The sequence below is a fragment of the Elephas maximus genome, chromosome 20 (assembly GCF_024166365.1).
Source record: "Elephas maximus indicus isolate mEleMax1 chromosome 20, mEleMax1 primary haplotype, whole genome shotgun sequence".
Taxonomy (NCBI): Eukaryota; Metazoa; Chordata; class Mammalia; order Proboscidea; family Elephantidae; genus Elephas; species Elephas maximus.
In genome coordinates, this window is record NC_064838.1 from 38,340,298 (window position 1) to 38,367,434 (window position 27,137).

Sequence of the window (27,137 nt, forward strand, 5' to 3'; positions counted from 1 at the left end):
TGGTCTCATATAATTGTTTGTTCTATGGAGCATGTTCTTTTCAGGTGTTACTGTTTATTTTATAGGCCTGCCTATTGCTTGGCTAGAGGGTGGTTTCTGGGAATGGTTGCAGTTCAAAGTCAAGGGGTATCTTAGGGCCATAGTCTTGGTGATTCCTCCAGTCTCTGTCAGGCCAGTAAGTCTGGTCTTTTTTTTATGAATTTGATTCTTTGTTCTACATTTTTCTCCTACTCTGTCTGGGACCCTCTACTGTGATCCTGGTCATAGTAGTTGGTAGTGGTTTGGACACCATCTAGTTCTTCTGGTCTCGGAATCACGTACCAGTGGTAACAGTAAAAGTGGCAGAGACAGAAAAACCAATGGCCAAACAATACAGATTGTAAAAAACGCTATACGAATAAAAAACAGTGCTATAAAAAAAGGAATAATGTAAGGGATACTTTAGATTGGGGTGGAGGTCATAGATGGCGTCTTCGTAGAAATAGCATTTAAACTGAGCCCGCAAAAATATAAAGGGAAGTCGTTACTCTAACCAGGTCATAAACAAGGAAAAACATTGTTACTATAGGTTCTAGGTGCCAAGACAATATAAAATTTGGAGTTTTATCATAGTCAAGATGAAAATACACAGTCAAAGAATGCAATTAAAAAAATCTGTTTATTCACTGCTTCCTAAAATCCAACTGGTGGAAGATGGAGACTGTGTTACCAAAAGACTTAAAAAAAAAAAAAAGGAAGGTGCAATAGGATATTTTGTTACTAAATTTTTATTAATTTTTTTTTCTTTTGATGCTATGTGTTTTCAGTAATTATGGCATGCTGATTCAAAGGCCAACTCAGAATTTTTGCTATAAGTTACAGATTTTGAAATATATGATCTGGTAATACACGTCACCAATAAGGTGAGAGGCACTACCAATTCTTATACCAATAAGAACTAAATACATAGTTTATTGTGAGCACCTTTTCATTAGATTACATAGGGAACCTCTGATTTTCTAAATATGACAGAGAAAAACCAAAACAAGCCCATCAGGGCTTCCTAACTATCACATAGGAAAGCCATACTCATAACTGCCACCCTTATCTCTGGAAATAATAAAGGAAAAAAGGCAAAAGTTCATAAAACTAACACATCCAGGAAGTATCACCTAATAGAATGCTCAACTTACACAACAATGAGGCTTCAACTTCTATCTGCTGAACTTTATGCATTTCAAAAGGGAGCCGGCCTGATACCAAATACATTAGAACCAGAAAAACACCTTACCTCTGAGGTCCCACAAAAAAAAAAAACAAAAAAACAAACTAAACCCAGTGCCATCGAGTTGATTCCGACTCATAGTGACCCTATAGGACAGAGTAGAACTGCCCCATAGAGTTTCCAAGGAGCGCCTGGCAGATTCGAATTGTTGGTTAGCAGCCGTAGCACTTAACCACTACGCCACCAGGGTTTCCTAGGTCCAGAGGCATAAAAAGTGGCTGGTACACCATTACACCAATAGTAATGAAAGGGTTTTTAAGGAACAAGAATGTAAACGTGGTGCATAAAGTTTACACGGTCAGGCCCTGAATCTATCTCTTTAGCTACCCCCCACTCTTAGTCACACTGGCCTTTTTCAGCCCCTGGTGCTCATGTTTCTTCCCACCATAGGGCCTTTGCATGTGCAATACTGCCTACTCATCCTTTCTTTAACTCTCCGTCAGGCATTTCCTTAGGTGCTGGGCATGTATCGATGAACAAAAGTCTCTGCCTTCATGAGGCTTATGGCTGAGTGAGTAAAAGTGGTGAACACAGAAAAACCAATGGCCAAACAATATAAATTGTGAAAAGCACTATACAAATAAAGAACAGTGCTATCTATGAAAAAAGGAACAACGTAAGGGATACTTTAGATTGGGGTGGAGGTCATAGATGGCTTCTTTGTAGAAGTAGCATTTAAACAGCCCGCAAAGATATAAAGGGAAGTCATTACTCTAACCAGGTCATAAACAAGCAAAAACATTACTACTACAGGTTCTATGTGCCAAGACAATATAAAATTTGCAGTTTATCACCGTCAAGTTGAAAATACACAGTTAAAGAATGCAATAAAAAAATTTGCCTATTCACTGCTTCCTAAAATCCAATTGGCGGAAGATGGAGACTGTGTTACCAAAAAGACTTAAGGAAGGTACGAGAGGATATTGAAAGAGGAAAAGGTCAAGGTCAGCAAACACGGAAGGGGCCACCTGCCCAATAATCTAATGGAGTATACGGATAGCAGTATTTACAGTGCTTACATAACCAGTGAGTCAGCAAAAAGTCAGGTGTCAGTGGATCTCTTCGGTGCCCACTCTCAGCAACTAGTAAACTTGGCTCTCCCTACTGGTGAGAGGAGGGGCCTAAGAACAAAATCTGAGCTAGGCTAATAAAACACAGCTACCATCCTTTCTAACAACACTTGCCAAAGTTAGGATGAAGAAAAGTAAATCATCATGCTTAGAAAAATATAAGAAGTAGGATACAATTTAAAGCAGATTAGAGCAAGGTGTTGCTGGGAGGATTTCACGGGATCTAATGTGACCCATATCTCTAACTTGTAATAATACAGTCACGATACATTTATTAAAGATTCCAAAATCTGCTGAAAGCAAAACCTAAATTTCAAAAAGAAAATGTCCTTATCTTTCTTGGAATCCAGAAATATTTCAGGGCTATGTTCTGCAATTTTCTCTAATAAAGGCTAATATGTACTAATAGTAACAGTAAAAGTTTTCATTCTGACAGATCTGGATCTGGCAAAGAAAATGTATGAAAGAACATAAAAGAGATTCAATCACAGTACAGGCAAGGAGACACAGCACTAACAACTACTTGATATTGAACTGCGATGATAATGAACCCAAGACAAACACCCACCAACGCATAGCTATGAAAATAGCAGACTTCTCGTCCTGCCTTCCTCCACCTCCATACTTATGTTCTCAGCCTATTACTGTTCCAGTGGTAAAAACTCAGAAAGAGGAGGAAACCTTTTTCTTTCTTCACTTCAGGACACAAGGAAAGCTTTAAAAAAAAAAACACACTGGGGGGGCGGGGAGGAAGGGAGAATAATTATGACTATTCAAAAGAAGGAAAGGATTTCTAATTGTTAGCATTCTTTGCTATGGAAATTCCTGGCTTCTACCTATTCATGGACATCTGAGAAAACTTGATGATTATCTTTGAAGGTCACAACTGAATGACCAGAAATAGTGTTTTCCTTTCTGGCTTCTTTGGTCATCCTTTTCCACCAAATGCAATTCTGCAAAATGGTTCATTTATTGCTAAGAGGCTATTGCTATGTAGCTGATACAGAAAAGTAAAAAATTAAGAGAGAGAAAAAAAAATCACAAGCAACACATTTATCTTACCAAAAACCCCTGTCAGGCAGTCTGCTGTTTTTGCTTGCCACAAAGCTCATCCTTCATTTCTGCACTGCCAGAGCAAGCCTGGATCGTGAAAACAAATCACAATCTCTGTTGGCTATAAGCTTTTTCCATTTGTTCCAGTTTCCCAACTGCAGAGGAGCTGTGGCATAGTCTGTTACGGCTGCACATACTTGGTTTCCGAGAATAACGCCGTAAATGAGGGCAGCTACCACCGGGAATGCATTCCCCCACCAAAGAGCCAGTCACAATGAAGCTTGTAGTGGGTCCCTGGGCTCCTCACCTTCATGGCCTCAGAGAAGTGCCTTTCACAGAACAGGCAGGTCCAGCCGCACATCAACATCCCCGCATAGCCAATCCACCGCAGTACCCACCTCACCTCAGCCTATGTACAGTTCCAGTCCTGTCTCCTGCATCAACTCTTAGAGCTTGCTACATGGAGTAGGCCTGGGAGGACTCTGCGCTGCATAAACAGAAAGCTTCTGCCAAACAAGCACCCTTCTGTGTGTGTGTGTAGTTTGCCAGTGCTGCTAATGCAAATGAATAGTTTGATTCTGAGAATGGAAATCACAGACAGTATCTGCCTCTCTTCTCCAGCTGTGAGCATCTTTTATAAAAGACAAAAGCATCAAACTGGTTGGATTTAAAGCTACAGAGCATAAATTCAACATTCACATTTGTCTTCTCATTTGAAACTAGTAAGGTTTATGGAATACCTTAAAGGTTAAAAAAAAAAAAAACTAAATAAAATAACACTGTTTATAGATAGCTTGGTTCAATAAATACAAAGAAAAAGAAATCTACCCATGTTTTGATAAAGGACTAAGAAGATTACTAGAACAGATTTTCATGCTTTCCTAATATTATTTTTCTTTTGGGGTTGGTAAAATCATTTAAATGAAAATTGAGCAAAAGTAAGAATTGAGCAAGACCCTGAAAACTTATTCACTGTGGACAAAGGGAAAAAATGCTTCTGGACGAAAAGAAACTCTAGGAAATCGAAGCAACTGATTAAACATCAAAATCACAAACCCTACACCATCACATAGTATTTATTGAATAGCCACAACACTGCATGAAAGAACTGAACATCTTAAAGAGGCTGTTCCTGCCCTGAAAAAATCACTTTGGGATTTCAGCAAGTTTTTAGATCTGAGCTTTATTTCTTCATTTGTAAAAAAGCAGTTGTGGATAACGCACACAGGAGGCATTTCAATGATTATAAAATTGACTGTAGCATATATAATATTCAGTAACACTTATCTGAGGTTAATACAGAGAAATGAATCACACAAAGACAATTTAATATAGAACAGTCTAGTCTTTTCCATATACTTGAAGCTCTTGTGATTTGTGTACTTCTGTTTTAGTATCGGAAACCCTGGTGGTGCAGTGGTTAATTGCTACAGCCACTGACCGAGAGGTCAGCACTTTGAATCTACCAGGTGTTCCTTGGTAACTCTAGGGGCCATTATACTCTGTCCAACAGGGTCTCTATGAGCTGGAATCAACTTGAGGGCAATGGGTTTTATGGTTTAAGTATGGAGGCTGGAAGCTAGGCCACACAGTACTGAGAGGTTGGAGAAGGTCTTTCTATCAGCCTTCACCAGCTTCACATGACATTCTTTAACATAAATCAGATGCAGCCCTCTGACTGGAATCCAAAGTATCTTGATGAATCTGAAGGAAATGCTGGGTTGAATCCACGACTCCAGATAGTTCTCTTTTCTTTTTAGAGGCACAAAACCCTGACCTTGATGCTCAGAACAAATTCATAAAGAATTTTAAGACCTACTACAAGTTTTGCCTTTGCTTAAAAATTAGGTTACGTTTCAACAGAGTAAATATTTGTGTATTGAAAAACAACAATAAACTCAATGCTGCACAGTTAGCTGATGCTTGTGTAATTCTGTTTATTAGCATTTTCAGTATTTTCTTTTAAGGCAATCATGTCCACTGTAGAAAACTTTGAAAATACAAGCGGGTGTAACCAAAAGTAAAATTCTTTTTAAGCCTGTAACTCAGAGAAAACCAAACCACTGTTACCACTGTGATTTCTTTCAGTTTTTTAATAAGTTTGATGTGGGATTTTAAATACTTACTGAACTAGTATATTGTGTTCAACCTAACACAAAAATCAAGTAAGTTATCACTTTAAAAAATAATTACACATCTGAATGTTGTATTGGGAACTGTGTCTTCTTCCCTGGGCAGGCAGAGTATTTAATCTTTTGTGAGATTAATATTTGTTATGATTCTGTGGTAGCCACTGCTAGTACTCGGGAATATCTCCAGTTCTCCTTCCCTTCCTAGACACAGGGGAAACTGTATTTTCCAGGCCCCTTGCAGTCTGATAGGACCATGTGACTAGTTCTGGCCAATAGGCTGTGAGAGAAAATGAGCCTGTCATTCTAGGGCAAAGCAATTTAGGTGCTAATGTGAGGCTCTTTGTTCCTCTTTCTCTACCACTAAGAACACTGAAGCATGCTTTGAGGAGAGGCCACAAGACCAAAAGCTGCCTTGATTGATGAGCCCCATGTGGAGAAGAGCTTAAAGCAGACCTTATGTGTGAAAAATATTCATTGTATATTTGTATGAGCCATAATTTTACTTAAAAAACAAAACAAAACAAAACATTATCCTTGAACAGTTTTGGAGGTTCCACTGAGATGTCAATGGGTTCACTTGAGCAGGCTCACTTGCTGCTTTAGCCTGGGTACATCTCTTCTTGGTTCCCAAAATAAACCCCAAGTGGCAGCAAGAGAGCTTTAATTTTGCTGACTTCCTGGTTCTCTCATTTCCCCCTCCCCTTTACTGATTTTGGGAAACCCTGGTGGCTTAGTAGTTAAGTGCTACGGCTTCTAGAGGTCAGCAGTTCGAATCCGTCAGGCGCTCTTTGGAAACTCTATGGGGCAGTTCTGCTCTGTCCTATAGGGTCTCTGTGAGTTGGAATTGACTCGACGGCCGTGGGTTTGGTTTTTTTTTTTACTGACTTTTTGTTTCTGATTTATGCACATAAAATTATTCCTCACTGATGACAACAATCACTGGGAATTTGGTTTTATGGTTTGACTATTTGGTGGTCTCTGTAGAAGGCTGACATGCTGATTCTCTGTTGTACAATAAACAAAAGAGAATTCAGTTTGCTAGACTTTTCTTTGTCCATTCTGAGCTCAATCAGTAATTTAATTTTATACTTACAGTGAAGGAGACCAACTCTTTGAGATTTGAACTGGTGAGTTTTTGTGTTTCTGTGTTTACTTTTGACCCACGGCTGAAATTGTAGAACTGAAGCCATAAGCTCTCTCTGTGTCTGTAATTCAGAAAGGCAACCTCTTGCGTGAGTATAAAATGTTCCCCTATTTTTAAAGAGTATCAATAAATTAGATTGTCTCTTGAATTAAAAGCATTCTATTCTGAATGATTTTATAGAGCTAAACAAGCACTTACATATCAAATATTCCTAAAGTTTCCAGAAAATAAAACGAACTTCTAACTCTTTAAATATGCCAGACAAAGAAAAAGAAACCCTTCTCACAGAAACTACTAGTTCAGACACATTTTAAGAATCCAAGTTTACATAATTAAGTATTTGCAAATCAGACTAATTTTGTCAGGGTTATGTATGTAAGGGTTGTTAGGTGCTGTCGAGTCGATTCCAACTCATAGCAACCCCATGCACACCAGAATGAAACACTGCCTGGTCCTGTGCCAACCTCACAACTGTTGCTATGCTTGAACCCACTGTTGCAGCCACTGTGTCAGTCCATCTCCTTGAGGGTCTTCCTCTTTTTCGCTGACCCTCTACCAAGCATCATGTCCTTCTCCAGGAACTGATCCCTCTTGGTAACATGTCCAAAGTATGAGATGTTATCTTGCCATCCTTGCTTCTAAGGAGCATTCTGGTTATACTTCTTCCAAGACAAACTTGTTCATTCTTTTGGCAGTCAATATTCTTTGCCAATGCCTCAATTCAAAGGTGTCAATTCTTCAGTCTTCCTTATTCACAGTCCAGCTTTCACATGCACAGAGGCAATTGAAAACATCAAGGCTTGAGTCCGGTGCACCTTAGTCCTCAAGGTGATATCCTTGCTTTTCAACACTTTAAAGAGATCTTTTGCAGCCAATTTGCCCAACGCAATGTGTCTTCTGATTTCTTGATTGCTGCTTCCATGCGGGTTGATTGTGGGTCCACGTAAAATGAAATTCTTGACAACCTCAGACTCCTTTCTGTTTATCATGATATTGCTTATTGGTCCAGTTGTGAGGAATTTTGTTTTCTTTATGTTGCGGTGTAATCCATACTGAAGGCTGTGGTCTTTGATCTTCATCAGTAAGTGTTTCAAGTCCTCTTCACTTTCAGCAAGGAAAGTTGTGTCATCTGTATAACACCGGTTGTTAATGAGTCTTCCTCCAATCGTGATGCCTCGTTCTTCATATAGTCCAACTTCTCGGATTATTTGCTCAGCATACAGATTGAACAGGTATGTTGAAAGAATACAACCCCGACACACCCCCTTCCTGACTTTAAACCATGCAGTATCCCCTTGATCTGTTCGAACAGCTGCCTCTTGATCCATGTATAGGTTCCTCATGAGCACAGTTAAGTGTTCTGGAATTCCCATTCTTCACAATGTTATGCATAATTTGGTATGATCCACACAGTCAAATGCCTTTGCATAGTCAATAAAACACACGTAAACATCTTTCTAGTATTCTCTGCTTTCAGCCAGGATCCATCTGACATCAGCAGTGATATCCTTCGTTCCATGTTTTCTTCTGAATCCAGCTTGAATTTCTGGCAGTTCCCTGTTGATATACTGCTGCAGCTGCTTTTGAATGATCTCCTGCAAAATTTTACTTGTGTGTAACAATGATATTGATCGATAAGTTCCACATTTGGTTGGGTCACCTTTCTTGGACATGGGCATAAATATGGAGCTCTTCCAGTTGGTTGGCCAGATAGCTTTCTTCCAAATTTCTTGGCATAGACGAGTGAGCACTTCCAGTGTTGCATCCATTTGTTGAAACATCTCAACTGATATTCTGTCAATTCCCGGAGCCTTGTTTTTTGCTAATGCCTTCAGTGCAGCTTGGACTTCTTCCTTTAGTACCATCTGTTCCTGATCATATGTTACCTCCTGAAATGGTTGAACGTCGACCAATTCTTTTTGGTATAGTGACTCTGTATTCCTTCCATCTTCTCTTGATGTTTCCTGAGTCATTTAATATTTTCCCCATAGAATCCTTCACTATTGCAACTTGAGGCTTGAATTTTTTCTTCAGCTCTTTCAAGCCTGAGAAATGCTGAGCGTGTTCTCCCCTTCTGGTTTTCTATTTCCAGGTTTCTGCACGTATGTATCATCATTAATACTTTACTACTTTGTCTTCTCGAGCCGCCCTTTTAAATCTTCTGTTCAGCTCTTTTACTTCATCATTTTTTTCCTTTTGCTTTAGCTACTTGATGTTCAAGAGCAAGTTTCAGAGTCTCTTCTAACATCCATTTAGGTCTTTTCTTTCTCTCTTGTCTTTTTAATGACTTCTTGCTTTCTTCTGTATGATGTCCTTGATGTCATTCCACAACTCATCTGGTCTCTGGTCAGTAGTGTTCAACACATCAAATCTCTTCTTGAGATGGTCTCTAAATTCAGGGGGGATATACTCAAGGTCGTACTCTGGCTCTGGTGGACTTGTTCTAATTTTCTTCAGTTTCAATTTGAACTTGCACATGAGTAACTGATGATCTGATCCACAGTCTGCCCTTGGCCTTGTTCTGACTGATGATATTGAGCTTTTCCATTGTCTCTTTCCACAGATGCAGTCAATCTGATCCCTTTGTATTCCATCTGGTGAGGTCCATTTGCATAGTCACTGTTTATGTTGGTGAAAAAACGTCTTTGCAGTGAAGAAGTTGTTGGTCTTGCAAAATTCTATCACGCGATCTCCGACATCCTTTCTATCACGAAGGCCGTATTTTCCAACTACTGATCCTTCTTTGTTTCCAACTTTCCCATTCCAATTACCAGTAATTATCAGTGTATCCTGACTGCATGTTTGCTCAATTTCAGACTGCGGAAGTTGGTAAAAATCTTCAACTTCTTCATCTTTAGCCTTAAAGGTTGATGCACAAATTTGAATAATAGTGGTATTAACTGGTCTTCCTTGTAGGTGTATGGATATTATCCTATCACTGACAGTGTTGTACTTCAGGATAGGTCTTGAAATGTTCTTTTTGACGATGAATGCAGTGCCATTTCTCTTCAAGCTGTCATTCCTGGCATAGTAGACCATATGATTGTCCCATTCAAAATGACCAGTACCACTCCATTTCAGCTCACTATTGCCTAGGGTATCAATATTTATGCATTCCACTTCATTTTTGACAATTTCCAATTTTCCTAGATTCATGCTTTACACCTTCCAGGTTCCGATTATTAATGGATGTCTGCAGCTGTTTCTTCTCAAGGAAAAATTTTATTTTACTTGGGCTTGTTTTCTCATCCAGAGAACAATTAATCTGAGCTTTCTAAACTTATACGGCTTCACTGAGCAAAGAAGCTAATACCACTCTTTAAAAACAAAAAAAATTTATTGTGTTTTGGGAAAAGTTTACACAGCAAATTAGGATTCCATTTAACAGTTTCTACACAAATTCGTTCAGTGACATTGGTTACATTTTAAACGGTATGAACTTTCTCATTATTTTCATTCTGGTTGTTCAGTTTCCAGTAATGTAGTATCCCTGCACCCTTGCCTTTTTGTCTTTGCTTTAGAGTAAGTGTTGAACATTTGGTCTCATATGGATGGTTTTTTAAAAGAGCACAGTTCTCGTGGGTGATACTGTTTGTTTTATGAGGCAATCTATTATCTAGCTAAAAGAGGACCTCACAGATAGTTTTGGTTTAAGGTTTAAAGAGTATCTCAGGGTGACAGTCTCGGGGTGTCCTCCAGTCTCATCTGGTCCAGTAAGTCTGGATTTTTAAAAAAAATTTGAGTTCTGTTCCACATTTCGCTTCCGTTCTAACAGGGTCCATCTATTGCGGTAGCATCACTAAGGATGTGCAGGGGATGCAGATTGCACTGGATGACACTGTCAGAGGGAGTGACACCAAAATGACTGCCTATAAAATTTTAGTACAGTGTTTCAGTAGAGATTTATTATTTTTTATAAAAAATCCCTGTAATTAGTTATAAAAGCAAAAAAAAATTTTGTAAGCCCAACTTACATGTATCAAATCCCTACAAGGCTAATACTCTATGCTAATTTATTTTTGAACCTTCTAATGTGCTCCAGTCAGAGCTGTCATTATTTACCCAATTATAATGACACTTCGAATCACATGGTTTCATCTGCACACACTACAAGCAGTGATGATGTTTTCATTGTTGTCAGTGTTTTTATAGTTGCTGATTTTTGTCAAACTTTCTGGTGTTTTAGCTACAATATTGTAGTTATTAGCATGGGGGGGGGTGACACCATGAGTTACTGTACTGGGTGATGCCAACCCTATGAAGCCAGTGATCTATTGCATTCCTAATCAGAATGGTCGGTAGTGGTAGCTGGGCACCCTCTAGTTCTTCTGGTCTCAAGGTAGATGAGATTGTGGTTTGTGCAGGCTATTAGTTTTGTGGATTAGTTTCTTCTGAGTCTTTGGGTTTCCTGCATTCTCTTTTATTCTGGGCACGCAGAGACCAACAGTTATAACTTAGATGGCCTCTAGAAGGCTTTTAATACCCTAGGATGCTACTCATCAAACTAGGATGGAGAACATAAACTTTACCTACTGTATTATGCCAATTGACCAAGTTGTCCCAAGACACTATGCTCCTGAGACTTCAGATCCCATAAACCAATGTTCTGAGGTGTTTAATAAGTATCTGTGTGCCTTATGTGCTTTACTGTCTATAGGAATATATATGGGTGCCTATATATTTTTTTTATGCTTAAACATATATACACCTACAGATAGATACATCTATATACGTCCACCCATATACTCACATATACATACCTATATGTGTTGTCGCAAAGTTGTACATGTCCTAGTATTTACCAAAAATGTCTTTTCCTTTGTACTTCTTAGTGACATCATTTACCCTGGTCAAGCTGTGCACAATTCATTCACGTTTGGTGTTATATGTCCTATCCCTAAAAATAACAAGTGTCTACTATCTAGAGAGGGATCTCCCCTCCCCCAACCTGTCCCTGGTAACCACCATTAACGCTGGTTTCAGTAGGTATACCTATTCTTGTCTTTTTATAACAATGAGATCGTAGAGTATTTGTCCTTTTGTGATTGACTTATTTCACTCCGTGTAATTTCCTCCAGTTTCATCCATGTTATAAAAGATTTTGAGAATCATCATTATTCTTTATGGCTGCATAACATTACATCACATATTGTTCATCCATTCATCCACTGATGGGCACTTAGGTTGTTCCCATCTTTTTGCCATTGTGAATAGTGCTGCAGCGAATATAGGTGTGCATATGTCTGATTGTGTCAATAGCAGTTATACGTCAGCTTACATATCTCCAAGATCTTAGTGTAACTTAAAATGCTGGACTAATGTTAAAATGGAGCTAATTAAGGAATAATTCTCAGATATCCAAACAATTTTTAAGTTTAAGTAAAAAGGATACTGAAACATTGATTACTAAGCGTAATTCTAAGTTTATATAACTTTTGCTTCTTATTTGCATCTGTTATTAGAGTGGCTGTATCTCTGGATCATGTTAATACACATGCTCATTTTGCCACTTTAAGGTATAAAAGAGATGTATGTGGCTGTAGAAAGTTTGTGTATTCATGAGCTTTACTATTCTGCTAAAATGCTGTGTCTGACAGAGAGTTCTTACTGTCTACCCTCTCCATCCAGTTTCCTCTCTAAAATAAAAGTTATAATTGTACAGGTAGAGCTCTATTAAGAGCAATAGTGACAGGCTGTGTAAACTTTCAACAAAACACAATAAAATTTTATTTAAAAAAAAAAGGGTAATAGTGACAGAAAAATCCAAGTGTATAAATCCTTTTGGTTTTCAAGGAAGAAGAGCATTTTGTCCCAAAGTAAAGTGGCATTTTTACTCCATAATATAAAAGAAGGACAAAACTCAGAAAGTGGATTTGATTTGCCTTGGTGTACACTAGTGGAAAATGCCATGAAAAACATTAAAATTTTGGCAAAATTCACTTGGTTTTGATGGGCTTGTTTCCTTGGTTTATTGATTAATGTACTCATCTACAATATGAAAGGTTATTCTTTATGTTTTGTGTAATTGGCCTAGATTCCAGAATAGTTTTCTGGCTTTATGTTCATTTGATGTGTTCCGTATTTCTTAATCAGATCTATTACTTCCCTTAGGTAAGTCTGTATGGAAAAAGTGCTATTTTTCAAAAAAACTGTATACTATAGAATGGCCCTGGAGATTTGTCAACACCTTCTTTGTCCATAATGCATTTTTACCTACAGGGGAAATACTGTTCATATTCATATGAAAGAGAGAATTTTACTCTATTCCTTTCTGATAATATTGGTTTATTGTAATAAGTTAACTATAGCTATTCAGTCTGTAGTTTTTGTTTTACTCTGTTGAAGGTCAGAATTTGTGTCTTCAACAAAGAAGGCAGTCAGAGTCTAATGGGAAGGATTATACAAGGTACCCAAAACTATTGCTATTCAAAGAACAGAATCTTAGGTATAGGATTCTGAGCTGACATTGCTTAGACAACTTTTAGGTTGTGCAGTAGACTGAGTCAGGATTTCCTGAAACAGATGCTTCATGAAGGCTGACTGTTGACCTTAGATCCATGCAAAGGCCAACCCCTGTAATCACTCAGTAGATGGCAGAGTAGAAAAGTGACAAAGTAAGAAAGTGAAAGGGGGTTTAAAAAATTTTGAGATTACTATGATCAATGAACATCTAAATAAAGCAAATCCTTCCTTTTACTGTTTAGAACCAATGAGTTTAGAAAGGAGGGCAACAGTGGCTTTTGCTTAGTGCGAAAGCCATTACCAGAATTATGAGGTTTTGGGAAGGAAGAATATAGGCATTGAACTTCTTTGGAAACTAGCAAAATCAGCTGTCTTCCTATCTGAGACACTTAGCTGGAAAAGTACAGGAAGTGGTGGAGGGTGCTTATTTAGGCCCCGCCTACCTCAAAGGAATCACATACCACAATGTTATCTACTCCATAAGGGGCTCAAAGGTGCTGCAGGGAGCTGTTTCACAACTGCAAGGTATCATAAGGCCCTGCTGGTAATAAAAAAAAAAAAATTTCTAATTCAAGGAAGGGCCAGGTAACACCAAGCTCCACTTGCAAAGCAACTGCAGGGTCATACCAAAACTTACGTCATAAAATTAAGTGGAATAAGTAAACAAAAAAAAATTTTTTTGATGTCAAAAGACAATCAGAACAGTGGTTTATAAGTTGAGGTCTAGATAGGGTTTTCAGGATTTCCAAATGCCCAATGGAAAGTGTACCTTCACCCATAATAAAGTTCTATAGGCAGATTAAAATGATGAATATTTAATTTTATATATAATTATAACTGGAAACCCTGGTGGCGTAGTGGTTAAGTGCTACGACTGCTAACCAAAGGGTGGGCTGTTCGAATCCGCCAGGCGCTCCTTGGAAACTCTATGGGGCAGTTCTACTCTGTCCTATGGGGTTGCTATGAGTCGGAATCGACTCAAGGGCACTGGGTTTGGTTTTTTTTTTTATATAATTATAACTACTCCAGGTAGTGTCACTGTAACAGTGCTGTTTAGAAATGTTACCTGGCTGTTTTCCCTTTTTTAAAAGGAAAATAATATATACCGTTTGTAAGCATCTTCAGAATACCAGAAATTTCAAAAGTATAAAGTATTTCATTGGAATATGCCCATGCATCACAATTCAGTGTCTGCATTGCTGGAAGAATACTGCCTAGAGGTCAGAAACACATAGGTAAGCTATGTCATCTTAAAAAATACTATTCACCAAAATAATGAGCTGTTTTCATGCTGTACTCCATGAAATGCTAGAGTTACAAAGGCCATCTATTGAAAATCCTTACTTGGTATCTATTTTCTCACTTCTAAATCCCAGGTGAACATCACACTATACTGGGGCTCTCAGGTGTGAAAAACAAATGTTTTCCACATTCTCAGGAAATAAGAAAATTGCTATAATGAAGAAAAATGGCATTTCATGGGCTATTTTGAGTCTATGTGGGGAGAATAAGAACTTACCCCAATGTGTTCTTCCTGAAATATTACTAGACAATAGGCATTATTAGTAGTAAGATGAGCTTGTAAGGTTGTTAGTCTGCATATGGGGACCCGAAGTAAGTTCTTGCTTTGCCACTAATCAGCTGCAGTGCTTGGGGTAAGAGAGTTGATCTCTTTATGGGTCTTAATTTCTTCAACTATAAAATGAAGCAGATGGACCAATAATAAACTCTAAGGTCACTTCCACTGCTTATGATTCAATTGGTTTATTACTAGGAAGCCTGACATAATTTGGCATAACTCAAATAAAAAGAGGAGAACTTGGAATCAGAAGACAGTGAGTGATCTGAATTTGACTCTACTGTTTATTGGCCAAGCAACTTTTAAAGCTTTAAAATGGAAGTAATAAAGTTACTTAACTCATCAGGTTGTTAGGAGGATTAAATCTGAAAATGCTATGAAAAAAAGCCATAAGCCATTTAAATTTATTATAATTTGTTTTTATTACTTTAAATTTCTATTGAGCTTTTCATTCAAAGGTCTTTAAGATTATAGGTAAAAAATAGCACTTAATTTTAATTCTCATGCTATTGTATCATTGTGAATGTAAGAAATTTAATTCTAAGGGACACAGAAAACCCTTCCCCAATTTTGAAGTGAAATCCAGTGACAAATAAATGGTTGATTTTAGAGCTTAAAATGAATTAAGGTTTAGTATGTAAGAACTAGGACTGGAGCTGGTGAGGAACAGGTTGGAGATTGAAAGCTATAGAAATGACAAGTTGTTAAGGAGAGTGAAAAGATGATACGTAAGTTTAATATTTAGCTAATGACACCAGGGCAGAGAATATACTTAATAAATATTGTTGAATGAGTAAGTGAATCTTTGGGATTAGATGAAGCTCAGGAGAAAAAAAAATTTTTACGTTATTGCAGATTAGATGATCTCATAGTCTATAATCGCCTGCCTTTCTTTTTAAAAAAAATTTTTATTGTGTTTTAGGTGAAAGTTTACATAGCAAATTATGCTCCCATTTAACAATTTTTATACGAATTGTTCCATGACATTGGTTACACTTTTCACAATGTGTCAGCTTTCTCATTATTTCCATTCTGCTTGTTCTGTTTCCATTGATCTAGCTTCCCTGCCCCTCCTTGCCTTCGTATCTTTGCTTTTGGGTAAACGTTGATCGTTTAGTCTCATATAGTTGATTGTTTAAGGGAGCACATTACTCACAGGTGATACTGTTTATTTTATAAGCCAATCTATTATTTGGCTGAAATAACAAGCCACTCCCCTGGCAGTAGCTTCAGTTGCCAGTTCAAAGGGTATCTTCGGGTGATAGTTTTGGGGGTTCCTCTAGTCTCTATTGGTCCAGTAAGTCTGGCCTTTTTAAAGGAATTTCAATTTTGATCTACATTTTTTTCTCCCATTCTATCTGGACCTTCTACTGCATCACTGGTCAGAACGGTCAGTAGTGGTAACCGGGCACCATCTAGTTCTTCAGTTATCAGGCTAGAAGAGGCCATGGTTTATGCGGCAATTAGTCCTCTGGGCTAGTTTCTTCACTGGATCTTTGGTTTCCTTCATTCTCTCTCGCTCCAAACGAGTAGAAACCAAGAGTTCTATCTTAGATGGCTGCTTGTAAACTTTTTTAAGACCCAAGACAATACTCACCAAACTAGTATGTAGAACATTATCTTTATGAACGCCTCCTCTTTATGAACTATGTTATGACAATTGATTGAGTTGTCCAACAATACTGTGGTCCTAAGCCTTTTAACCCAGTAAACCAATCCTGTGAGGTGTTTGGGTATGTCTAGAAAGTCTCCGTAACTGTGCCCCTTATGTGCACGTGCTTTATTATATACCTATTTACAACAATGATAAAAAATCTACTGTCCTATTATTTTGCATATTAATGACGAACATCTGGCATAACCAATGCCAAGGTGAGATGGAAGCTTAACGCTGGCTATAATGCTTAAGGTTATTTTTCAGCTTGGCTGGGCCATGATTCTCAGTGGTTTGGCAGTTAAGTAATGATGTAATTTGGCAGTTATGTAATGATGCAGTTATCCTCCATTTTGTGATCTGATGTGTTCATTCTCTATTTTCTCATAACGCCGATTTTCACGTAACAACCTGGTCTTTGGAAACTGACCATGTCGATAAATAAGGAGTGGGTATGTGTATCTTGGTGAACTACTATGGGTAAAATGTAAATTCCTAGCAGTGAATAAGAGAATATAAACATTTACATTTTGATAGAGATCACCAGATTACCCGCCAGAAAGATTGCAACAATTTACACTATGATCTACAGTATATGAGAATGACTGTGGCAGCTTCACGTACCAAATTTTTTTTTTTTGGTTGATCTCATAAGTGACAATGAGATCTTATTTTAATTATCATTTGCATTCCTTTAATTATGAGTAAACTTGGCCATCTTTTGACACATCATTTGAACATACATATTTTCCTTTTTTGTTGGATCTTGTGGGCCCCCATAAGACTCTCATTGTTGAAGCTGCAAAAAGGGCATAATCAAAAGCTGTCTAGAGTCATCAAACAATTTACATGAAGCTCTACTTAAAAAAAAAAGTCAACTTTATTAGGTTCCTACACTCCCCCCTATCTGAAATGATTCACTAAACATAAAATACTTTCTTCTACCTAGGTATCAACGTAGGTTGTATTCTCTGCTTATTTTCAGACTTCAAACAACCAGCAAACTTTTCATAAGAGTAAATGAGTATTAAAAGACACACTCAAATCTTTCCTGGACTTATACATCTCATATTTATTTTATTTTACTTACCTGAAAAATAATATTGGCTGCTTCCCCAAATTGATTTTAAATTAAAAGATGGGTTCCTACGGATATCTGTCCAGAAGAGGTATTTCAGGTACAGAAGTTATGCATACAGTGCTCTCTCTCTTTCACACATACACATACACACACCCATGCACACATGCAGACATGCCTGCCCATGACTGAGGTGAAATGTACATAAATTTAAGTCCAAATGAGCCTACCTTTATCCTAACGGCCCAATGTTACTTAATTGGAATCAAACTGTTGATATTCCTTACGAATATCTCCAGGTCTTTATAGAGGGTCAGCTGATAGACTATTTGCCTTCATGCATATTACTTCTTATTTTAGCAGTTTGCAGTATTACAGACTTCTACTTTTCCAAACTATCTTATATATTTGTCCAAAGTACCTTGTATATATCTTAGACCTCTCAGAAAATCTGTTCCTCCCCTATCTCAAGTGAAATCTTAGCATCACTTTCTTCCCTTTCCTTATTTCAAAACAGCTTTAGGGTTCAATTGTCTTTTGGGATATGTCATTTAGTCTTATTGTCGGTCATCACCCAAGATCTGAACTGGCACTCTGATCATGCATCTATAGTATGTGAACAGTCAGTTCTGGGTTATAGAATTACTCAATTTTAAAAACTCCTTTACTAACACTTAATACACTGCTGGTGGGAATGTAAAATGGTACAACCACTTTGGAAATCAATTTGGCACTTCCTTAAAAAGCTAGAAAAAGAACTACCATATGATCCAGCAATCCTACTCCTTGGAATATACCCTAGAGAAATAAGAGCCTTTACACGAACAGATATATGCACACCCATGTTCACTGCAGCACTGTTTACAACAGCAAAAAGTTGGAGGCAACCAAGGTGCCCATCAATGGATGAATGGATAAACTATGATACATTCACACAATGGAATACTACCCATCGACAAAGATCAATGTTGAATCCATGAAACATTTCATAACCTGGAGAAATCTGAAAGACATTATGCTGAGTAAAATCAGTCAATTGCAAAAGGACAAACATTGTATAAGACCTCTATTGTGAGAACTGGAGAAACAGTTTAACCAGAGAAGAAAATACTCTTTGACGGTTAGGAGAGGGGGGAGGACGGGAGGGAGGCAGAGGGGTATTCACTAATTAGATAGTAGATCAGTTTCATTTTAGGTGAAGGGAAAGACGATACACAATACACGAGAGGTCAACACAAATGGACTAAACCAAAAACAAAGAAGTTTCCCTAATAAACTGAACACTTCAAAGGCCAGAGTAGCAGGGGCAAGGGTTGGAGGACCACAGTTTCAGGGGCCATCTAAGTTAACTGGCATAATAAAATCTATTAAGAAAACATTCTGCATCCCACTTTGAAGAGGGCAGTCTGTGGTCTTAAGTGCTAGCAAGCGGCCATCTAAGATCCATCAACTGGGCTCAACCCATCTGGAACAAGGAAGCATGAAGAACACCAATGACACAAAATAACGATGAGCCTAAGCGGCCATCTAAGATCCATCAACTGGGCTCAACCCATCTGGAACAAGGAAGCATGAAGAACACCAATGACACAAAATAACGATGAGCCTAAGAGACAAAAAGGACCACATAAATCAGAGACTACGTCGGCCTGAGACCAGAAGAGCTAGATGGTACCCAGCCACAACCCATGACTGCCCTGACAGGAAACTCAAGAGAGAAATCCTGAGGGAGCAGGAGAGCAGTGGGATGCAGACCCCAAATTCTCATAAAAAGACCACACTTAATGGTCAGACTGGGACTGTATGGACCCCAGAGGCTGTGGACCCCAGACTTTCTGTTACTCCAGTGCAGGAACCATTTCCAAAGCCAATTTTTAAGACAGGGATTGGACTGAATAAAAAAATAGGGGATGGAAAATGAGACTGGTGAAGAACAAGCTTCTTGGATCAAGTTGTCACATGAGACTATGTTGGCATCTCTCGTCTGGAGGGGAGATGAGAGGACAGAGGGGGCCAGAAGCTACCCAAATGGACACAAGGAGAGAGAGCGGAAGGAAGTGCTGTGCTATCTCATCAGAGGGAGAGCAATTAGGAGTATATCGCAAGATGTATGTAAATTTTTGTATGAGACTGACCTGATTTGTAAACTTTCACTTAAAGCACATTAAAAAAAAAAAACTTTACTTCAAAATGCCAGGATTTCTTAATATGAAGGTTAGGAATTTAACTGTCGTCTTTGACTTTAATTATCTTCCTCCCTTGCTTTTACACATCTTTCAGATATTAAGAGCCCTATGAATGGGTTTGGGTTTTTTTTTAATATAATCATAGATAAGACAATGTCAATTTAGTTTTAAAATAAGTCATCTTCTGCTGAAATCCTAAATGGCTCAGGAGCTATATTTCAAATATTGAGAAACTACCTTTTAATACCTAACTTTTACTAAACAATTATCACGTGGTAAGCATATTTACATAAATTTTCTCACTTACTGAAGTTAAGTAACTTGCCAAAGCCACATAGCTACAGAATGCTGCGGAACCAGGACTTAACACCCAGGCAGCCAGATTCCAGGATCTATGCTTTTAAACTACTAGGTTTGTTGTTACTGTCAGCTGCTGCTGAGTAGGCCCCTGACCCATGGCAATCCCACGCACAAACGAAGGCAACTCTGCCTGGTCCTGCACCATCGCCATGACTGGCTGCAGATCACGATGTTGTGATCAGGGGGTTTTCACTGGTTAATTCACTGCAAGTTTAGAGACACCAAATATCTTCATTCTTGATGCGGAAGCACTTGTGTTCATGTCAACTTTGAAAATGTTCTTTAATTCAAACTTTTCACACTAATTATAGCTGTTAAAATCTAAATCAGGAGAAATGTTATTCTTACTAATTTTTATAAAGACTTTTCGACTTCGGGGAATAGGAGTAGAATCCTCATTATCTATCATGTTTTTCTTTTTAATTAGACAGTAACAATTAATAAATACGATCTTGCTGTTCAAAAATTCAAACAGCACAGATAAAGCTAAGTCACCACTAACTACTATTCCTAGCGCCAGTCTTCTCCTAAGAAGTAATAACCATTTGTTAATCAAATGTTTAATACTTTAAATGTTATTCCACTAATAGTTATTACATGACAATCTTTCTACTTTCAGTCTTCTCCCAATTCTATGTTGTCATATATACGCCTGTAACCTTTCTTAGCAAATCCATTACCATCAGAGCAACGGCTAAAAGATGAACAGTATGAAGCAATATAAATGCATTCTGTTCGAAAAAATAATGGAACACATTTGTCCTACTGGTGTGGCTCACAGGAAGATTTAATATGTGAAGGACTGCAGAGGTCTCTGAGTTTTAAAAATTATATATTAGAGTAAAACTTACAAATATGCCTAGTTCAAATTCATTAAAAAACGGCCATGTGAAGACCTTCAGAACTATTTCCCCAGCTGAAAGTAACCTCCCTCCTTTCTCTGAGCTTCTAAATTGTATAATTTAAGGTATCTAGAAAAAACACTTTCCTGGAAACCCTGGTAGCGTAGTGGTTAAGTGCTACAGCTGCTAACCAACAGGTCGGCAGTTCAAATCTGCCAGGTGCTCCTTGGAAACTCTGTGGGGCAGTTCTACTCTGTCCTGTAGGGTCGCTATGAGTCAGAATCGACTCGACAAGAGTGGGGTATAACTTTCCCATTTTTAGTTATTTTTATATATTTATATATTTTCTACTAGAGACTGAGTCCTTAAATCAGAGACTATGTCTTATGCATTCCTGAACTCCTTACTGCAACCAACCACAGTACTTTACTGAGTAGTCAGTCATTGTTTCTTTTTTACATTAAATGAATTCGTACTTGTAAAGTGCTTTGAAGAGCACCTGCACATTGTAAGTGCCATTAAGTTTATTAATTAAAATAAATGAAAAAAAATCAATTTTTCCATCAGCATGTAAATATTATTTCTCTCTCTCATCTTAAAAAGAAAAACTTCTAGGCCCCATTTCCTCCTAGTTACTGCCTCACTTCTCTGCCCCCTATTCTAGTAAAACTCATAGAAATTGTCTATACTTGTCTCCAAACTCTTCTCTTCCCATCCTCAAACCTATTCAGCGAGATTTTGTCCCACTAGTCTACCAAAACGTTTTTGTCAAGGTGACTGATCATCTCCACATCACTACATAAGATGGGTTCTTCTTAGTCTTCGTCTTAACCGCAGCGTCTGACACAGTTGATGTTTCCCTTTTCCTAGGAAGAGTTTCTATGCTTGGCTTCCATGTTCTCTTGATTTTCCTTGTCCCTTACGGATCATTTCTCCTTCTCCTATTGGTTCCTCTTCATCTTCCAAACTGGAACAACTCAGAGTTCAGTCCTTTCTCCTCCTCTCTTCTTTATCTATACTCATTCTCTCTCGATGACTTCACCAGACTAGTCTCATGACTTTAAATGCCATTTAATTGTGATACTTCCTTAAATTATATTTTCAGCCCATACCTCTCCCCTAAGCTCCAGACTCATGTAGTCAATTGTCTACTTGACATTCCCACTGAGATGTTTAATGGACATCTCCAGTGGTTCTCCTGCTCCTTCCCACAAAATCTGCCCCAATGGCAGGCTTTACATTCCAGACCTTCAGGCTAACATCCTTAGTCATCGTCTTCTTTCACACCCCACATCCAACCCACCAGAAAAGCCTGTTGGCTCTACCTTCAAAATACATCCCAAATCTGACCACTTATTATATGCACTTCTATTACTTTGGTCTGAGCCATGATCATATCTTGTCTAGATTATTACAATTGCCTCCTCTCCTCACTGGTCTCCCTTACCCCTAATATATATCTACAGCCAGAGAGATTCTTTAAAAACTTAAGTCAAATCATGTTTCTCTGCTGGTTAAAATTCTTCAATGAATTCCTTTTTCACTCAGAAATAAAGCCAGTCATTTAAATGGTCTTTAAGGGCATGCCTGATCTCGTAGATAAACATCCACAAATTCATTCAATCTATATAAATCCTTCCCTTTACAATGTGACTATGCTACTCCTCCCACCAAGAGGTGGAATTTATTTTTCTAGTCCTCAAAACCGGGCTTGGTCCTGGACTTGCTTTGGCCAATGAAACATGAACAAACAAGACACAAGAAGAGGCTTGATAGTGGTTGTGCACTGGGACTTGCCCTCTCTTGCTGCATTGAGGTAGTCTACAGTCTTTACATCTGTTAATGACAACTACATTCTTACAGCTGTTCAGGCTAAAATCCTGGTATCACATGGAGAAAGAGGCCCAGTTGATAGCCAGATGTGAGTGAGAAAGGCCATCACAGACCATCTAGTCATACCTGAGCTACTGAATGATTACAGCCACAAAAGTGGCCTTAGACAAGACCAGCATAAGAACCATCCAGCTGAGCTCAGCCCAAATGGTTGACTCACAGAACTGTAAGCTAACAGTTGTTTTAAGCCACAAAATTTTGGGGTAGTTTATTACACAGCAATAGGTAACTGAACTCTACTACATCTTTGACATTCTGATTCCTAGCACTTTCTCATCCCTTATCCTTGCTCTAGTCACACTAACTTCTTTCCTATTCCTTGTATACATCAGGAACACTCCTGCCTTAGACCCTTGCTCTGGCTGTATCCTCTTCCTGGAACACTCTTTCATTAGAGTTGTATGGTTAACCTGCTAACCTCTTTCAAGCCTTTGATCAAATGTTTCATTTTCAATGAGGCTTATGCTGACCACCCTATTAAAATTGTAATCTATCCCTCCCCCGCAGCACTTCAGTCCCCTTTTCCCTGCTTTATTTTCACAGCCCATCTCTCCCTAGCATACTCTGTAATTTACTTATTAGGTTTATTATTTATTGTCATTGCCCCCAAATAGAAAGTAAGCTGCATGAGGGGTGGGGATTTGTCTGTTTTGTTCACTGATGTTTCCCAAACTCCTAGAACATTGTTTGGCACAAAGTGGCTGTCAATAAATATCTGCTGAATGAATAAATGATTAGTTTATATTACCCTCTGTTCCAGACAGGATAAAGGAGCTGGCATTTAATAATTTCTGATGTGAATTAAAATAATCTATGACAAATGTCTTTTAAGCTTTAAATCAATGTTCCTGACTTTTTCTCCCTTTAGCAGTCTTAAGGGATATAACATACTGTCATCAGAACTGTCATCAGGAGGAGGGGAACAGTGTACACTGAAAAATTCCCCTGCCCTCAGTGTTGTATACTTTTTATCCACCATTCAAATCACTGTTATTGTTAACTGCCATCAAGCTGTCCCCAACTCATGGCAAACCCATGTACAACAAAACGAAACATGGCCCAGTTGCGGTGCAGTGGACTGCTTTTACATGGCCTTTTCAGCCATAATCCCTTAACTCCGAAAAAAAGATTGCCTGAGACTATGCAAATAAGGTACCTGTGGCCTACCAAGGTGATTGGTCAGTTTTGCCATTCTGATAAGCTTAAAAGAGCCAACTTCACAGATGATTTTGGGGGGTGGGGGGAAATATCACCACCATCAAGATGAAGAGCCAGAGTGGAGAGTATCCTTTAGACCCAAGGACCCTGTGCTAAGAACCTCCTAGACCCAGGAGACAGAGCTGTACCACTGAAGACAGCACAAGGCATTCGACAGTGCAAGGCGGCATAAGCACCAAGAACCAGGAGACTGGCGTGAAATGGCTGCAGTGGGCTCGACGACCCACAGACCAAGAGAGCTGAGTACCTTTGGGCAGGAGGTTTCCTGGTTGAGAGGGGTGCCTTCAGGCATTTACTGGCTGAGCTAAAGAGCTGTAACACTTGCCTGAACAGGGCAGTAGGCCAGAGCTAAGGGCCCAGGTGACAGGAGGAGCTGAGGGCTGACTTGGTTGGAAGCTGTCCTGATTGATGAACTGTATCCTGTCTCCTGAGTTGTTCCTGTTACCTCCAAGTTGATCCTGGTTCTGCACTGTATCCTGTTACTTTCCTAATAAACTCCATAAATGTGAGTATGGTCTGTGAGTTCTGTGTGGCCACTGCAACAAATTATCAAATCCAGCAGAGAAGCAGAGAGTGCTGTGGCAGGGACAGCTGGTGTCAGAATTGGTAAAAAGGTTGGAGAGTGGAGGTACGGGCTGATAGTGATTATCCTCCCCCTTGTGAAGTTAGAGGATTTCAGATACCACCAGGTTACACCGGTCCTGCGCCATCTTCATGATCACTAGTATGCTTAAGTCCATTATTGCAGCCACTGTGTATCTTGAGTGTCTTTCAACCTAGGGGTCCATCTTCCAGCACTATATTGGACAATATTCTGTTGTGATCTATAGGGTTTTCACTGGCTAATTTTTGGAAGTAGATTACCAGGCCTTTCTTCCTAGTCTCTTAATCTAGAGGCTCTGTTCAAACCTGTCCACCTGGGTGACCCTGTTGGTACTTGAAATATCAGTGATATAGCTTCCAGCATTGTAACAATATGCAAGCCACCATAGTACAATACAAATGACGGGTGGTGGGTCAAATCACTACACTGGCTATTTCTTTTGAGCAGTACTTAACAACAACAAAAAATGTATTGTTCTGCACTGTTCTAACGGGATTTGACCTTTACGTGGCACTATGAGACCTTTATATGGGATGAGGTTTAAGTCAAGCAGCAGTTTGAAGGTTTAGATGTGAAGGGAGTTTCATTAAATCTTTCAAAGGTTCAACACTTAATATAATGACAGCTCAATGTAAATAACACTTGTTTAAAAGGCATAACACGTATAAATGACCAAATAATTACACACGTTTTCAACTCCCACTGTAAATGCTGAGCATTTGTTTAGAAAACTCAGGCAATGTTAACATTGTCAAGGATTTGTCCAGAATGTCTGCATTACATACATGACTTTAACATAAACACACAGATGTGTGGCATGTACTGCAAAGTTATTGAGAAAGGAAAAGAGGAAGTTATTCATATTTAGAAATAATCAACACCTGGGGGTATTATAGGTTAATATATTAAAATATTGATATGATGCTGAACAGGTTTCAGTGGAGCTTTCACGTTAAGAAGGAATAGGAAGAAAGGCCTGATAATCTACTTCTGAAAATCAGTCAATGAAAACCCCATGGATCACAACAGTCCGATTCAGTAGTTCAGAATAAAGCATGTTGCAATCTCACATAAGGCGGTCATAGATGAACCCTAATCTTAGGCAGTTTGGTGTATCCAGATATTCAGATAAAGAATTTCAGATGTGGAGAGCAAGTACCTAATTTCTGAACATTTAAATCAGAGTTTCAATGAGAGTATTTTAATTCATTGGAGTCGATGTATAGTTTAAGTATGAGAGATACATGGGTAGGGCACGAGGAAACAGTTTAATCCACAGTCATTCACTCAAGTACTAAGTATACATTTTAGTAAACTTTCTCTACTCTTGTAAATTAATGCAATCACTGGAGAAAATCAACTCAACTAAAAAATGCTTAAATATGTTTTATGTTTTCCCCTCTATGGACTGCAATAATGGAGAAAAATGAGTTAACTTCTGTTTTACTGTCAGTTTCTGCCTCCTATCCTATGAATTCACAGGTTCTCCTATGAATTCTTTACGTATGACCATGCCACTCAACCTGGGCTAAGATTCTTAATAAAACACAGATAAGTAAACTGACCTTTCATAACCTCAGAACAAACGAAAACGTGCCAGGGTTCCTGAATCCAAGAGACAGAACAAACAATAGAAAAAGAGGGTATAGACTAAAAACTAGAGGCACAAATTTGTTAACTAAGTTAGCATTTAAATTATTAACCATAAGGTATCAGAAAGTAATTTAATACTGAACTTTAGAGTGAAAAATCTGTTTTGATCTTAAATCCAACTGTTTAAGAGCAAACAACATTCATGTACATTAACTTCAGAATCAGGCAAAACTTTAAAGAATCTGCTTAGCCTTGGCATTTATCTCTTAGAAAATATCTATGTATTATTTATAAAACCAACTTTAAAAAAAAATCATGGTAAAATCAAACTATGAAGCCAAACTTTCTACTCAAGACTATGCCTGATATGTGAAAATGGTGGTTGTGCTGCATAAAGCTGGATCGTCTTCCCACCCAGTTGTATCTCAGACTTGTTCTGCTGATCTGGAGACAGAAACTTAGCCCTGAGATATATGTATATACTGTTTTACAATTCATAAAATTGTCAAGTCCTTGGGAAAAAATACACTGAAAACAAGTAGCTGAGTGATAATAATCTCTTTTTATGTGAGAAATATTTCAAGTGGATCTAACCCAAATTCCTATTTGTTACGCATGCCTGGCATCTTCAAATTTAACCCTATCTTTCCTCAAGCTGCTAAAGGCAAACTAAACTCTTGTATTTACTGAAGGAAATACTTATTTCCCAGTAACTACTTGGCCTGAGAAAACAAGGGTGACGTTTACTCCACATTGAAGCAGCCCATCACTGGGGAGAGTCGGGACAGTTAGGAAGATCTGAGCATGCCCACACAGCTTTAGAGCACTCTGTGCATTCTGCCCAAACAGCTATGGGTAAAATGAACAACTAGGAAACATACAGCATGCTTCTCAATTACTGCAACCCTACAAGCCAGTTCTAAAATAGCAAATGCTCGTGGTTGAGATCTATTGCTGAAAAAATGCTAAGTTTCAACAGTTCAGACCATTTCCCGTGTCTGTCTA

At 38.4% G+C, this 27,137-nt stretch overlaps 1 protein-coding gene across 5 annotated transcripts in view; it reads right to left on the reverse strand.

The window, feature by feature from the left end:
- TMCC1 (transmembrane and coiled-coil domain family 1) overlaps window positions 1–27,137 on the reverse strand; it is a 247,828-nt gene that overhangs the window by 39,504 nt on the left and 181,187 nt on the right. The window lies entirely within an intron of this gene.